This window comes from Rhinolophus ferrumequinum, assembly GCF_004115265.2.
Source record: "Rhinolophus ferrumequinum isolate MPI-CBG mRhiFer1 chromosome 5 unlocalized genomic scaffold, mRhiFer1_v1.p scaffold_110_arrow_ctg1, whole genome shotgun sequence".
Taxonomy (NCBI): Eukaryota; Metazoa; Chordata; class Mammalia; order Chiroptera; family Rhinolophidae; genus Rhinolophus; species Rhinolophus ferrumequinum.
Genome location: NW_022680355.1, coordinates 191,717 through 203,542, shown reverse-complemented (window position 1 = coordinate 203,542; position 11,826 = coordinate 191,717). Strand labels below are relative to the sequence as shown.

The 11,826-nt window shown below is 49.7% G+C and overlaps 1 protein-coding gene and 1 long non-coding RNA gene across 4 annotated transcripts in view; one reads left to right on the top strand and one right to left on the bottom strand.

Moving 5' to 3' along the window:
* Positions 1-6,643: 6,643 nt before the first annotated feature.
* The window catches only part of LOC117019134 (uncharacterized), a 7,157-nt gene continuing 1,974 nt past the window's right edge, over positions 6,644-11,826 (bottom strand). Inside the window, exons 2-3 of the long non-coding RNA XR_004422427.1 lie at positions 8,162-8,438; positions 6,644-7,714 (exon numbers count right to left, since the gene is read on the bottom strand). This is a non-coding gene — a long non-coding RNA (uncharacterized LOC117019134). The remainder of the gene's footprint in view (positions 7,715-8,161; positions 8,439-11,826) is intronic.
* SEPHS1 (selenophosphate synthetase 1) overlaps positions 10,674-11,826 on the top strand; it is a 24,269-nt gene continuing 23,116 nt past the window's right edge. Inside the window, exon 1 of one of the 3 annotated variants that reach the window (XM_033100565.1) lies at positions 10,674-10,980. The gene's annotated coding sequence lies outside the window, so the exon portion shown is untranslated. Of the gene's footprint in view, positions 10,981-11,553; position 11,826 lie in introns of those variants that run through there. The other 2 variants (XM_033100566.1, XM_033100564.1) reach the window with 2 other exon arrangements.

Sequence of the window (11,826 nt, the reverse complement as noted above, 5' to 3'; positions counted from 1 at the left end):
AAAAATACCTGCAAGTCACATAACTCAGGCATCTTGTATTTCTGCGAAAGATCAAGGACTGCAAGGGAATTCTTGTATGTTGCTATCCATTTACTATTGCAATTCAATCAACTTGCAAAAGAGAGAAAAGGAATTAAGAATTCCTTTTTTTTAACTCCCCGTGTTACCAAATAAACCGTTTTTCTCTAATAATAATAATAATAATAATAATAATAATAATAATAATAATGGGCTAATGAATACTTCTCCACTAGCCAATCATGGCCACTTGAGTTAAAAAATGTGGGCTTGACTCCATAGGCAGTGGTGGGGAGGCCTCCAGGTTTACAGGCTGGGGTGTGTTCAGAACGGCACTTGGGGGAGAGGTGTAGACATGTAAGAGGGTTGGGACAAGAGTGTGGAAACAGAGATGTCACATTAGAAATTGTCTTAGTCAGCTTAGGCTGCTATAACAAAATACCATAGACTGGGTGGCTTACACAAATATTTATTTCTCTCAGTTCTGGAGGCTGGAAGTTCAAGATCGAGGCGCTGGCAGATTTGGTGTCTGGTGGAAGCCCTCCTCTTAGTTGCAGATGGCTGCCTTCTTGCTCTATCCTCACATGGCAGAGCGCGAGTGAGCGAGCGAACTCTGCTCTCTTCCCATAATGGGGGCTCCACCTTCTAGGTTTCAGCTAAACCTAATTACCTCCCCAAAGCTCCACCTCCTAATGCCATCATATTGGGGACTCAAGCTTCAATGTATGAATTTTAGGGGGTCACAAACATTTAGTCCATAGCAGAGACCACTGTAAGCCATTCAGGCAATGCCATGTGAATTTAGGAAAAACCAGTGAAGGACAAAAAGTGAGTGGATTTGAGCAACATTCAAAGGAGAACCAACTGGAAACCAGACTGAGCAGAGGAAATCCCCGCCAACTTAGGGTCCAAGTAGCCCTCCCCCTCAAAGGAATCCCGCCATCTCTAGGACGAAAGGATCTAAACGCTCATCCAGTGCAAGCACCCATGTGTTGTTTGCATCTGCCTGCCAAGTGTGGCTATGGAAACATTCCGATGCACTCTTTGAAGAAAACAGAGTCCCACAAAGGACAGGATTGGCTGTACTGAGAAATCCGACCCAATGAGGACCAAAGCTGAACATCCAAGACCAGGCAGGGTCCTGTGTTCCAGATGTGGGTGCTCTGCACAAGTTAGAATACACACCATGACTGCCTCTGCCGTTATTTATCTATTACTCCTCATCTTGTATCCCGTCTGTCTGGTTTCTAGTCAAGAGGCTCTGAGGCCAGGTCCACTCTGAGCGGTTTTCAGCATATGCCCAGCACATGCTAAGGCAGAGTCAGTGCCAGCACCGTTGGGTAGGATGAACTCAATTTATAATTCGAAGTGGCCTCTGACCAGAGGAGGCAATAGGAAGATGGTGTATATGGGGGCAAAGGGATTAAGAACTGGGAGCAAGGGCTGAATAAATATCTGCTCCTTTGCTTGGGGAACAGTGAACTCTAGTAAACTTAGGGCTTAGTTCTGAAGCCAATTTTTATTTAACATTTCTTACAGCAGGAAAGTGACAGTAAGCATGAAACATACAACCACACATATATGTCTTCTCAACCTATCTTTTCTGAATCTCTTCCTTCCTCACTTACCCCTCTCTTTTTTTCTCTCCCCACCAAATACAGAGGAGAATTTGGTGTCTAACAGTCATGATTCATTACAACGTGACCATGTGCAGAGGGTCTGAAACACTGGGAGGCAGAGAGCCAATTCCATGTAATTCAGAAAAATGTGAAGGAATGTATCCGAATCAACGTACTCAAGACTCTCCATTTACTATATTGCAGAATCCCTGAAGGACAGGAAGCTGGAAATACTTGGGATAGGATATCTGGCTAGAAGGCAAGAGCAGCTTTTCTTCAAAGAGGAGGAAATGGAGTGTTCGAGTGAAGAACTGGATAAATTATCAGGAGTGGATGGATATCAAGGTCTCAGGATTTGTGAGAGGGTGATCTATGCATTTTTTAAAAATTACGTGCAAAACTTCACTCATTCTAATCAGGCAGCCAGGAAGAGGAAGGGATGTGAAAACGCAATAAAAGAAAATAAACTGGGTTTTTTCCTAGTGCTATCTTCCATGTACCAAAAAGACAAAAGGGAATGATCATTTTGTAGCCTTTGATACTCTCTGGGTGCAAAACAATGAGGTCCTCATTTTACAGCACTGAATCCATCACCTTTGTGGTCAAGAAAACTGGGATCTCGTGGAATGTGGCTACATTTTGGGAGGTGCAGAGCCAGAATTTTGGAAAGCATCTCATTGTTAAAGGTATTTCAATGAAGAGCACCCTCCTCGACTGACCACGTGGGGGCGTGCTTCTGTCCATCTTCATCAGCATAGAGGACCCCTTGCCTTAGTGCCTGGACTGAGTTGGAACACTTCATCCTGCCACCGTTCTGCCACCATCCTGAGCCCAACCTCAGAGCCATGCTTGGGGGGTGCTGCAGGAAGGTCTCAGAGGGAGCCCAGGCTTGGTGGGGAGAAGGGAGACCCTTGGAGGAGCCTGCAGGGGACTTCACTAAGGTCAACTCCAACGAGTGTCCTTCATTTGGAAAAATCAAGTCACCCCTTCCGAAATCAAACACAGAAGAGCCAATGTATAACTTGAATTTCTTGTGACCTTTTTGCCTTGCCAAAAAAGCTATGGTTTGTACCCAAGATTGTGAAACACCACCAATGAAAATGAATGGTTATTGAAATTACCGAAGCATTAATGAATTAATGGAATAATAATGTACTCCATGTATTTCAAATTTCTCCAAATTTACATTCTGTTCTCACACAGCATTTGCCACCCTACCACTCACTTTTAGGATCACAGACCCCTTCGAGGAGCTGGTGAAAGCTAGGAACTCTTTTCCCAGTAGTGCACAAGTAGACACAATTTTGCACATAACTTCAAAAGGTTCCTAGATTCCCCATCTCCCTTCAAAAAAATAAATAGATAGGTAAATAAAAATAAAAAAATCTCTGAGACCTCGACCTAGCACTTGGCATTCCAGCAATTCCCTTCCATTCATCGGGGTTTTGATCTGTTCACAGGGCCCCAAAACTGACCACAGTGCCTGCAAACCAGTAGCTGCTCAAAGATAATGCTTGTTATCCTGACTCTTTAGACAACAGTGGTGACATAAGAGAAATGATACTTAGAAGGAGGGAGAAAGCATGTTTATGCTGTGCAAGAAAAAAATTTATTAGCCTCTCAACTGTTTCCATTGTTATGGGGATTTCGATCCCTTGGAAATTTCATAGCATGAAAACACAGAGCCAGCTTGTCTTCTAGACAGGGATCTGGAATGTCCGTCCTTGGTAAAGTTAAACTGTTCTGGAAAGATGTGTGGTGACAAGAATAAGCTTAGACGGAGTCTAGGGGAAAAAAGTGTGTGCCCCCAAAAGATCAAATGCAGTCAAAATTGCCGTAGGGGGTCTTGTTCCTTTCCAGAACCTTCCCCCAGGATGATGCTGCTGCAAGGCCCTGGGCAATGGGTGGTTCTAGGGACAGGGCCTATCTTGTGATATAGTCCAGGCCCCGTGGCTTTCCCACCTGACGGCCAAGGCCCCATGTCCCCTTCCCAGGATCTGAACCTATTACCTCTGGCCCCCTGGTTCTGGATCGGAATTTCTGCCTTCCCCATAGAAACCTACTTTCAGTAGCGTTCTGACACATGCCCCCCGGCCCGAAGCCCTGCTAGCAGAGAATTCAAGGGCTGCAAAGCTGAGCATGCACGTGGAAAGCACACTCCTGTAACCTGCTGGGAAGCAAGGGAGGGCTAGTGAATCCCAGTTCTGGCCTGGGATGAGATGGAGGAAGAGGGCAGAGGGAGGTATCTGGGAAGTTGTCATCCTGCTGGAACCCAGTGAGCGTTTTGGGCTGCAGCCTCTAGGTGGAGGTTAAGGGTCAAATCTCAAGCACTTCTGTGGCCTCATGCTGGTCCAGCAGCCAGCTACCCTTTCATTCACACCTCAGATCACGAGAAGTTCATGCTGATAGCCCTGTGTGGGGGGCAGGAGGGAAGAGAGAACAAACACATCCTGCTATTTATGGGGAGCAGGAGAAGCTAGCTGTCACTCATTCACTTGACAACAATTTGCTGAGTGCCTCCATATTTTGAGTGTGGACTTGGGAGACAGATGGGCTGGATTTAAATGCAAGTCCTCCACTTTCTTCTTTTGTGACCTTGGACAAGTTACTTACCCTCTCTGGGCCTTGGTTTCCTCATTTATAAAATGGGCATAGTGGTACCTACTTCCTAGGGTTGTTATGAGGATTAAATGAATTAATACAGGCAGAGCTCTTAGAATAGTGACTGTCCCGTAGCCAGCGATTTTACGTGCTGTTATTACTGAACATGTGGCCACGGTCTCCCCACCCCCACACGCAGAGCTTCCAGTCTTGTGAGGAAAGCAGAAACAAAACCACCACAATATAAGCCCCCAACTGAACACTTAACCACCAAAGCATCCAAACTTACCCCCTCCTCCCCCCCTTTAGGATCTTCTCCAATCAGAGACCGCTCCTCATTCTCACATCTTTAGTTTCTTCTGCTCTGATGGCTTACATACCTGCTCAAAGCTTTGCAGGTTCTAAAAATCCAACCCCTCCTCTTCTCCCTCAAGGAAATGTCCTGTCTTCTCCTCCTATAATACGCTTCTTAAAGGAAGTGTCTACACTCAGATCTCCACAACTTCAATTCCTACTCGCTCCTCAGCCCATTACTCCCTGTCTTCCTCCCCCCCCCTTGGCCCCAGCATGTGAGTGTCCCCACCAAGGCTACCAGGGACCTTTTCAGTCCAATCTGTTTTCAGTACTTGTTTCACCTTGCTTTTCTGTAGCACTTGACAATGTTGACTCTTCCTACCTTCTTGAAATTCTGTGTCCCCCAATTCCAGAATAGCCCTCTCCTGCCATTCCTACCACAGACCAGGGAATGCACTAAGCACTGGGAGGCAAAGCTACCTAAGACAGTCTCTACAAGGAGCTCATGGCTTTGGTGGGGCAGGCGAGAAGAGAAGTGGAGGAGCGACTAGGTGTACGGGATAACTGCAAATCAGCAGGATAGGTTCCACGGTGAGGACCAAAATGGGTTGGCAGGGCTGCGTTCCTTCTGCAGGTTCTAGGGGAGAGAATCCATTTCCTTGCCTTTTCCAGCTTCTAAAAGCTGTCCACGTTCTTTGGCTCATGGCCCCTGATCACTGACTCCTGCTTCCTTTGTCACATCGCTTCAGACTTGCCTCCCTTTTTGAATTCTAAGGATCCTGGTGATTACATCGGTCCACACCCCGTTATCCAGGACAATCTCCCCATTGAAACATCCTTAACTTAATCACGTCAGCAAAGTCCCTTTTGCCACGTAAGGTGACACTTTCACAGGTGGCGAGGATGTGGATGTATGCCTACCACACACGGGTGATTGTTCCTCTCGGAAAAGCCAGAGAACTCTGGAGAGAAGGCTCTTGGAATGGAATCTCACCGGCTTACTTATCATTTACCAGAAGTGGGGACGAGGTGATATAACGCTTCTGAGATGCTAAGTGGAGAAAGACAAGGTGAGCCTGCAGATCTATAAGCGGCTCAGGGTGGCTGTAAAATAGGATGAGGGCACCTTCTGGAGATTAGGGAGGAAAAGCAGAAGCTGGATCATGAAGGTTTTTTTTTTTTTGTTTTTTAAAACCACAATAAGGAGACTGAAATTTATGTACTTGACCAATGCTCTTACTTAGCCTGTGCTACTGTTTCCTTAAAATTTTCTTTGCGACAACACACTTTTTGTCCTAAAGAATAATGTCCACGAAATCACAGGTTTTACATGTTAGGTATTCTTTCCAATGTGTGCTGAAATGAACACACAACTGCAAAACTAAAAAAGTTCTTCCACGTACCCCCTAAAGGCATCTGTGCACACCTGTGAGTGAGTACGAGACTTAGAGAAACGGAGCCAGAGGTAATGGGAGCCCCACAAAGGCTGTATGTGGGAAAACAACATGGCCAGGTTTGCCTTTGATAAATATCATTCTGGCAGCAAGTGAGTATCACAATAAAAAGACCACAAATAGGATGCTTCCACTAGAGTCGAGATGAGTGATGAGAAAAATGAACCAAGACAGGAAGAGTGGCAGTGGAGGGGAGGGTCTGGGTATGAAGACCATGCAGGAGGGTAGATGTGATAATAGTTAAGACTGGAAAAAGAGAGGAGCTGGGGATAAGTGCCAGGTTCCAGCATGTGCCATGCAGCAGAGAACTGTCTGTGGGCCAAGAAATGAGGAATACATGGGGGGCTGGGTGGGGTTGGAAGAAAGATGATTATTTTGGTCTGGAATATGCTGAATTTGAAGTGTTTGTGGAACACTCAGGTAAGGGCTTGAATACCTGAGCCTGGGGCTTGGAGCGTCCTCTGGAGCAGTGTTGTCATGTAGAAATATACTCTGAGCCACCTAAGTCATTTTAAATGTTCCAGTGGCCACGGTAAGAAAAGCAAAAAGACACAGATGAAATTAATGATGTATTTTAAATAACCCAACATATCCAAAATATTATATTTCAAGATGAATCAATAGAAAAATTATTGCGATGTTTTACTTTCTTTTCCTTTTTCCTTTTCTTCTTCATCGTTGCCTTCATCTTCATCTTCTTCGTCTTCTTTGTCTTCATCTTCAAAATCCAGTGCATTTTTCCCACTGAGAGCACATGTCAGTTCAGAGCTTCTGGGCACTCGATAGCCACCTGTGGGGAGTGGCTACCATACTTACTGGACAGCAGGGCTCTAGAAGCCCCGTGTGACGTACAACACAGGATGAACATGAGGAGAAAGGCCAAGACAAACCTGATGAACATCAGTGATGGCGCAGGTGAGCAAAGGATAGTGAAGGAGGACGCATCAAAGGAAGTAGCCAAAGAAGTTAGCGGGAGAACGAGGGAAGAGCTAACATCAAGCCCAAAGAATTTCAAAAAGAAGGACTACTTTCATGGCCTCGTGTGCTGCAGGGAGGGCCCCTGGGGCAGGCAGTTGGGCTCCAGACTTAGCCCCATGTTAGATTCTGGCTTGACTGCCTCCAGCTGGGCACTGTGGCAGAGGCTGTTGACACCATGGAGGCCTGGCCCACCTCTGTGTCCACCTGAAGCTTCTGGGACAGTTTCTAGCCCACCTCAATCACCAGCATGCCCGGTCCTCAGGGCTGCTTCTGTAACCAGGAAGTCTGAGTCTCCCCTGGTCCAGTGAAAGGGACGGGGAGGGGCTCATCCCTTAGCCATGAAGGATGAAAATCAGTAGATAAACACCTTCGTGTCCCTGCCTGCCAATGCTACTATTTTAAGGGGGTATGTTCATTTTCTATTGCCGCTGTGACAAATTACCACAAACTAGTTTGAAACAACACACATTTATGATCTGACAGGTCTTTGGATCAGCTAAGATCAAGGTAGCAACAGAGTGCATTCCTTTCTGAAGGCTCTACAGGAAAATCTGTTGTTTCCTTACTTTTTCCAGCTTCCAGAAAGCTCCTGGACTCCTTGATTTGTGGCCCCTTCCTCCATCTTCATAGCCAACAAGGGCTGAACCTTTCTCATGCTGCCATCTCTCTGGTTCTGTTTGGATTCCACCTTCCACTATTGAGGACCTTTGCGATTCAATTGGGCCCATCCAGATAATCCAGGACAAGCTCCTTAAATTAAATGATTGGCAAACTTAGTTCCATCTGCAACCTGAATTCCTCTTTACCTTGTAACATAACATGTTCACAGGTTCCAGGCACTGGGATATAGACGTCTTGTGGGGAGGTGGGGGGTCGTGGCATTATTCTGCCTACAGAGTGGGTTCTGTACAGCATCTCAGAAAGGCACCAACTGGGGTGCATCCTGCTGCCCATGCTGGAAACCCACTCATTTACATTTTTTTTTTTTTTGCTTTCCCTTCCCTGTGTCATTTTGCCCACTTCCTGACTTGTACTTCCTGAGACCACCTCACAAATAAACTCCTTTCCCCCAAATCCTCATCTCAAGATCTGCCATGCAGGGACCCAAACTAAGACAGTGACCTTGGGTAAGTTAGTCAATTGGTCGGAGCCCTGGTTCCCTCCAGCATGAAAGGAAACATCCATAATCGCACCTACCTCCTGAGGCTGCTGGGAGATTTCTAAGATGATGTTCAGAAAACACTCTGTAAGTGGCGTGTGTAGTAAGTCCTCAAGAATAGTTCGCTGTTGTGGGCAGGGTGGCAACTGGAGTGCAGCAGGTGCTAGCCTTGTCCTCTCTCTGTGACTCTGGACCTGACCGTCAGAGAGGGTGGGGTGGCACAGGGTGGGACAGCTGGAAGGTTTTCTCTGAGGGCACCCGTTTTTTTTCTTGAGGTGTATCTGCTACTGAGGTCAATAAAGTGTGATGTAGACGCTGTAGAGAATAACGAACATTAGGAATACATACTTTAGGATTTTGGAGCTGCCAGAAAAGCCCAGTTGATATGAAGGCCGGTGGATGGGGGGGAGGACAGAGAGAAGCCTGCAGTTAGGTCAAAGGAAGGCAGGAAAGATCTGGTGGATTATCCGACCCCACGGTTGTAGAGACTGGCTCCAGGTGAATTGAGGTGTCCGTGGCTTAGTCTACAGCCTCTGCTCAGGAGAATTTGACTCACGTGTTTCGGAGCTGCTGGCTCCAACCACGTGAGCTGGCTGAGCCGGTTCTGAGATGGCTAGCCTCTAGCAGACTCGGCAGGGATCAGCCTCCTGCTCGTCCAGTCATTCCATTAGGGAGCACCGCGGGGATCTGTCCAAGGTCTCACACTTTTTCCCCCGGAACTTTCCCTCCTGGTTAATCTCACATTTGTCCGAGGCTTCAAACTCCATTTGCATGCTGATGGACCCACATTTGCATCTCAAACACAGAGCCCACCCCCACTCCAAGAACCAAACCTGGTTTTACCAATTGCCTCCAGCCCAGCCTATCTGACAGGCATCTGAAATTTAACATTTCAAAAGCTGAACTCACCCCAAAACGTGTGACTTCCAATAGTTCCTATTTCAATTGGTAGCATCACTACCCACACAGTCCCCCAAAACTTTATATCTGGGGGTCATCTTCTGCTTCTTTCTCCAACCACACACTAAATCCTCTCCCTCGTCTGCATTCCTGTTGCTTCAGTTCAAAAATTCTCGACTCTATGCTTGACTAATACAATTATCTTCTCACTAGACATGTGGCCCAGCCTTTTTACAAACTAAACTTGTAAAAAACAAATCTGATTGACTCTGCTGACCGGCATAAATACCCAAATCCTCAGCACGACACACACGTCTTCACATAGGGCCCTACTCAGCTCTCGTGTCACCTTCCCTCATTCCCAAACTTTTTCCTAGTCGTGACGTTTTTGTGAAAATCCAAACAAAACCAAAACACCACAAAACCAATATAAAAAGGGAGCGGGGTGAGGAGAATAAAGGTATCTGTATCTTCCTGCCCTGATACCGGAGGTCGGAAATGTTGCCTGGAGATTGCATGTATCTGAGCCTTCCCGGGTGATTCAGAGGCAAATCTAGGTTTGTCAACCACAGGGTTATGCCATTCGTACAAATATCCATCAAATCACATCAAAGAATCCAGGCTACTACGTTCATTTTTAACTTACTGTAGGGGTACAGAGAAAGGACACAAAAGAGAGAAGGAGCCTGCATCAGCCAGGTTTTCCAGGTTGCAACAATTCTGCATCTTCGCCTAGATGAAACCGCTGGGCGTTTCAAGCACAAATTTTAAGAATGAAAAGTGCATCTGCGTCGCCTGCAAACCTGACGCTCAACATAAAGCACCTTACGGCTACCCAAAACACCCCTGCCCCAAAATGCATTCGGAGAGTCCTGAACCGCTCTAGAAGTTTGGTCCTCCACACTCCTCGGTTTTAAGGGAAGGCCTAAGGGATGTGGTCTGAAACCACTATGCTTTTTTTTTTTTTTTAAAGCAGTGCATTAGAAAGTTGAAAACCTGAAAAACGTTAACTTTGCAAACTGAAGCTCTGCTATCACTTGCTAATTCAAACACAGACAGTATGAGGCTGCCATGTTTACTTGGACGTGTGAAGAGCGAACAATGTAACTGAGGAACATTAAACCCTGACTTCCTACCAAGCATATTATAAACGCTCAAGAAACATTGCAGGATGCTTGCATGTTCACGAAGGCTCATGTTAACTCCTGAGCCAGACTAAACAATAGAAGGGGAGAGGCGATGAAGTCATTATTCATAAAACGCGCCGTTTGTCATTTTAAATCTTTCATGTTAGTTGTGGTATCTTTTGCCCTGCTCCCACTTTTTCAAGTTGTTTCCATGGTCATTGTCTTCCAATACGACACGACAGGCGCGCGCGGGGAGCCGGTCCAGCATCCCGCAGAGCGTAGCGCGGCTGAGCCCGGCCGGGTTTTGGAAAACATTCCGGGCCCTTCCAGCCGGTCGAGGAAAAGTAGGTGGCCCGGGCGCCAAAGGCTGCTGCCAGTGCAGCTCGCAACTTTTGAAATCAATCCTTTTTGCATCATGCAACGGATGCCACCGCTGCACGGCTTTGCAACCCCCCACCCCTCCCCCGAGACCAATCATTGCCGCGCTCCGGCCTGCACAGCGCCCCCGCCCCCTTCCCGGGCCGCACACAGCCACCGAGCCGCTCCGGCCGCGGCCCGCCGCCTCTTAAAGGGAGGTGGCCGGCCCTTAAAGGCCCCTCGCCGCGGCGCACGGCGAAGCGCGGCGGCCCGCTTCCCCGCAGGGGCCCGCCGAGCCGGGCCGAGCCCCCGCGGCGCCCAGCGCGGCCCGGGCCCTCCCGCCCTCCGCGCCGCCGCCGCCGGGAGCGGCATTTTTATTCAGGCGACGCTTAAGGGAGCCCGGCGCGCCCGGTGCATTGTGGGAGCGGCGGCGGCCCGTTTTCGGGAGGAGGCGGAGGGCGCAAAGCGAACCGGTAAGCGCCCGGCTCGGGGAGGGGGGGCGCGACACCAGGCTTAAAGGGGAATATTCGTCCGCAGGCCCCGAGCGGCCGTGCAGATCCCCCTCCGGGCCGCCCGGGCCGCCGGGAGCTGTGCACGGCCGGCGCGCGCCAGCGCTGCCTGCAGAGGGGCCGAGCCAGGGCTTGGTGGGGCCGCTTTAAAAAAGAAGCACCGCCCGCGCCGCCGCCGCCGCCGCCGCGCGGGGCCGGGGAAGGAGGGAGGGAGAGAGGGCGGGGGAGGAGTGGAGGGGGAGGGCGGCGGCGGCGACGCAGGGGTTAATTTTTTCGCCCGCCGACATTTTTGTGCGGCTGCGGCCCGCGCGCGCGGCGGGAGAACCCAGGCGGGTCTCCCTGGCGCGGCGCCGGCGGGCCCTCCCCGCCCCCCGCGCGCGCCCTCCGGCCCGCGGTCGCCGCCGGAACCTGGGGGCACGGGCCCGGCCGGCCTCCGGGCCGGGTTCTCGTTGCGCTCGCGCTCGCCCCGCCGCGGCCGGTGGGCCGTGCGCGCCTGGCTCCTTCCCCGCCGCGTGGGCCGCGCGCGGTTCCCGCCGTCGCCGCTGCGGGGAGGACCGGCGGGCGGGCATGGCCCAGCCAGCGGCGCCGCGCTGCCTCCCCCGGCCGCGGCCAGCCCGCCGCGCTGCACAAAGAACCCAGGCTCGATTGGCCTGTGAAGGCGGCAGCCTGAGATTTAAGGTGTCCCCGAGTTCCGTGCCCCGCGCTCCGGCGGCCTCGACGTGTGCTTCATGGCAGGCGCCTGGCCGCTGCACCCACATCGCCGTGTCCCCCCCATTGTTGATGTCCTGGGCTTAGGGGCTAGGGGATAGG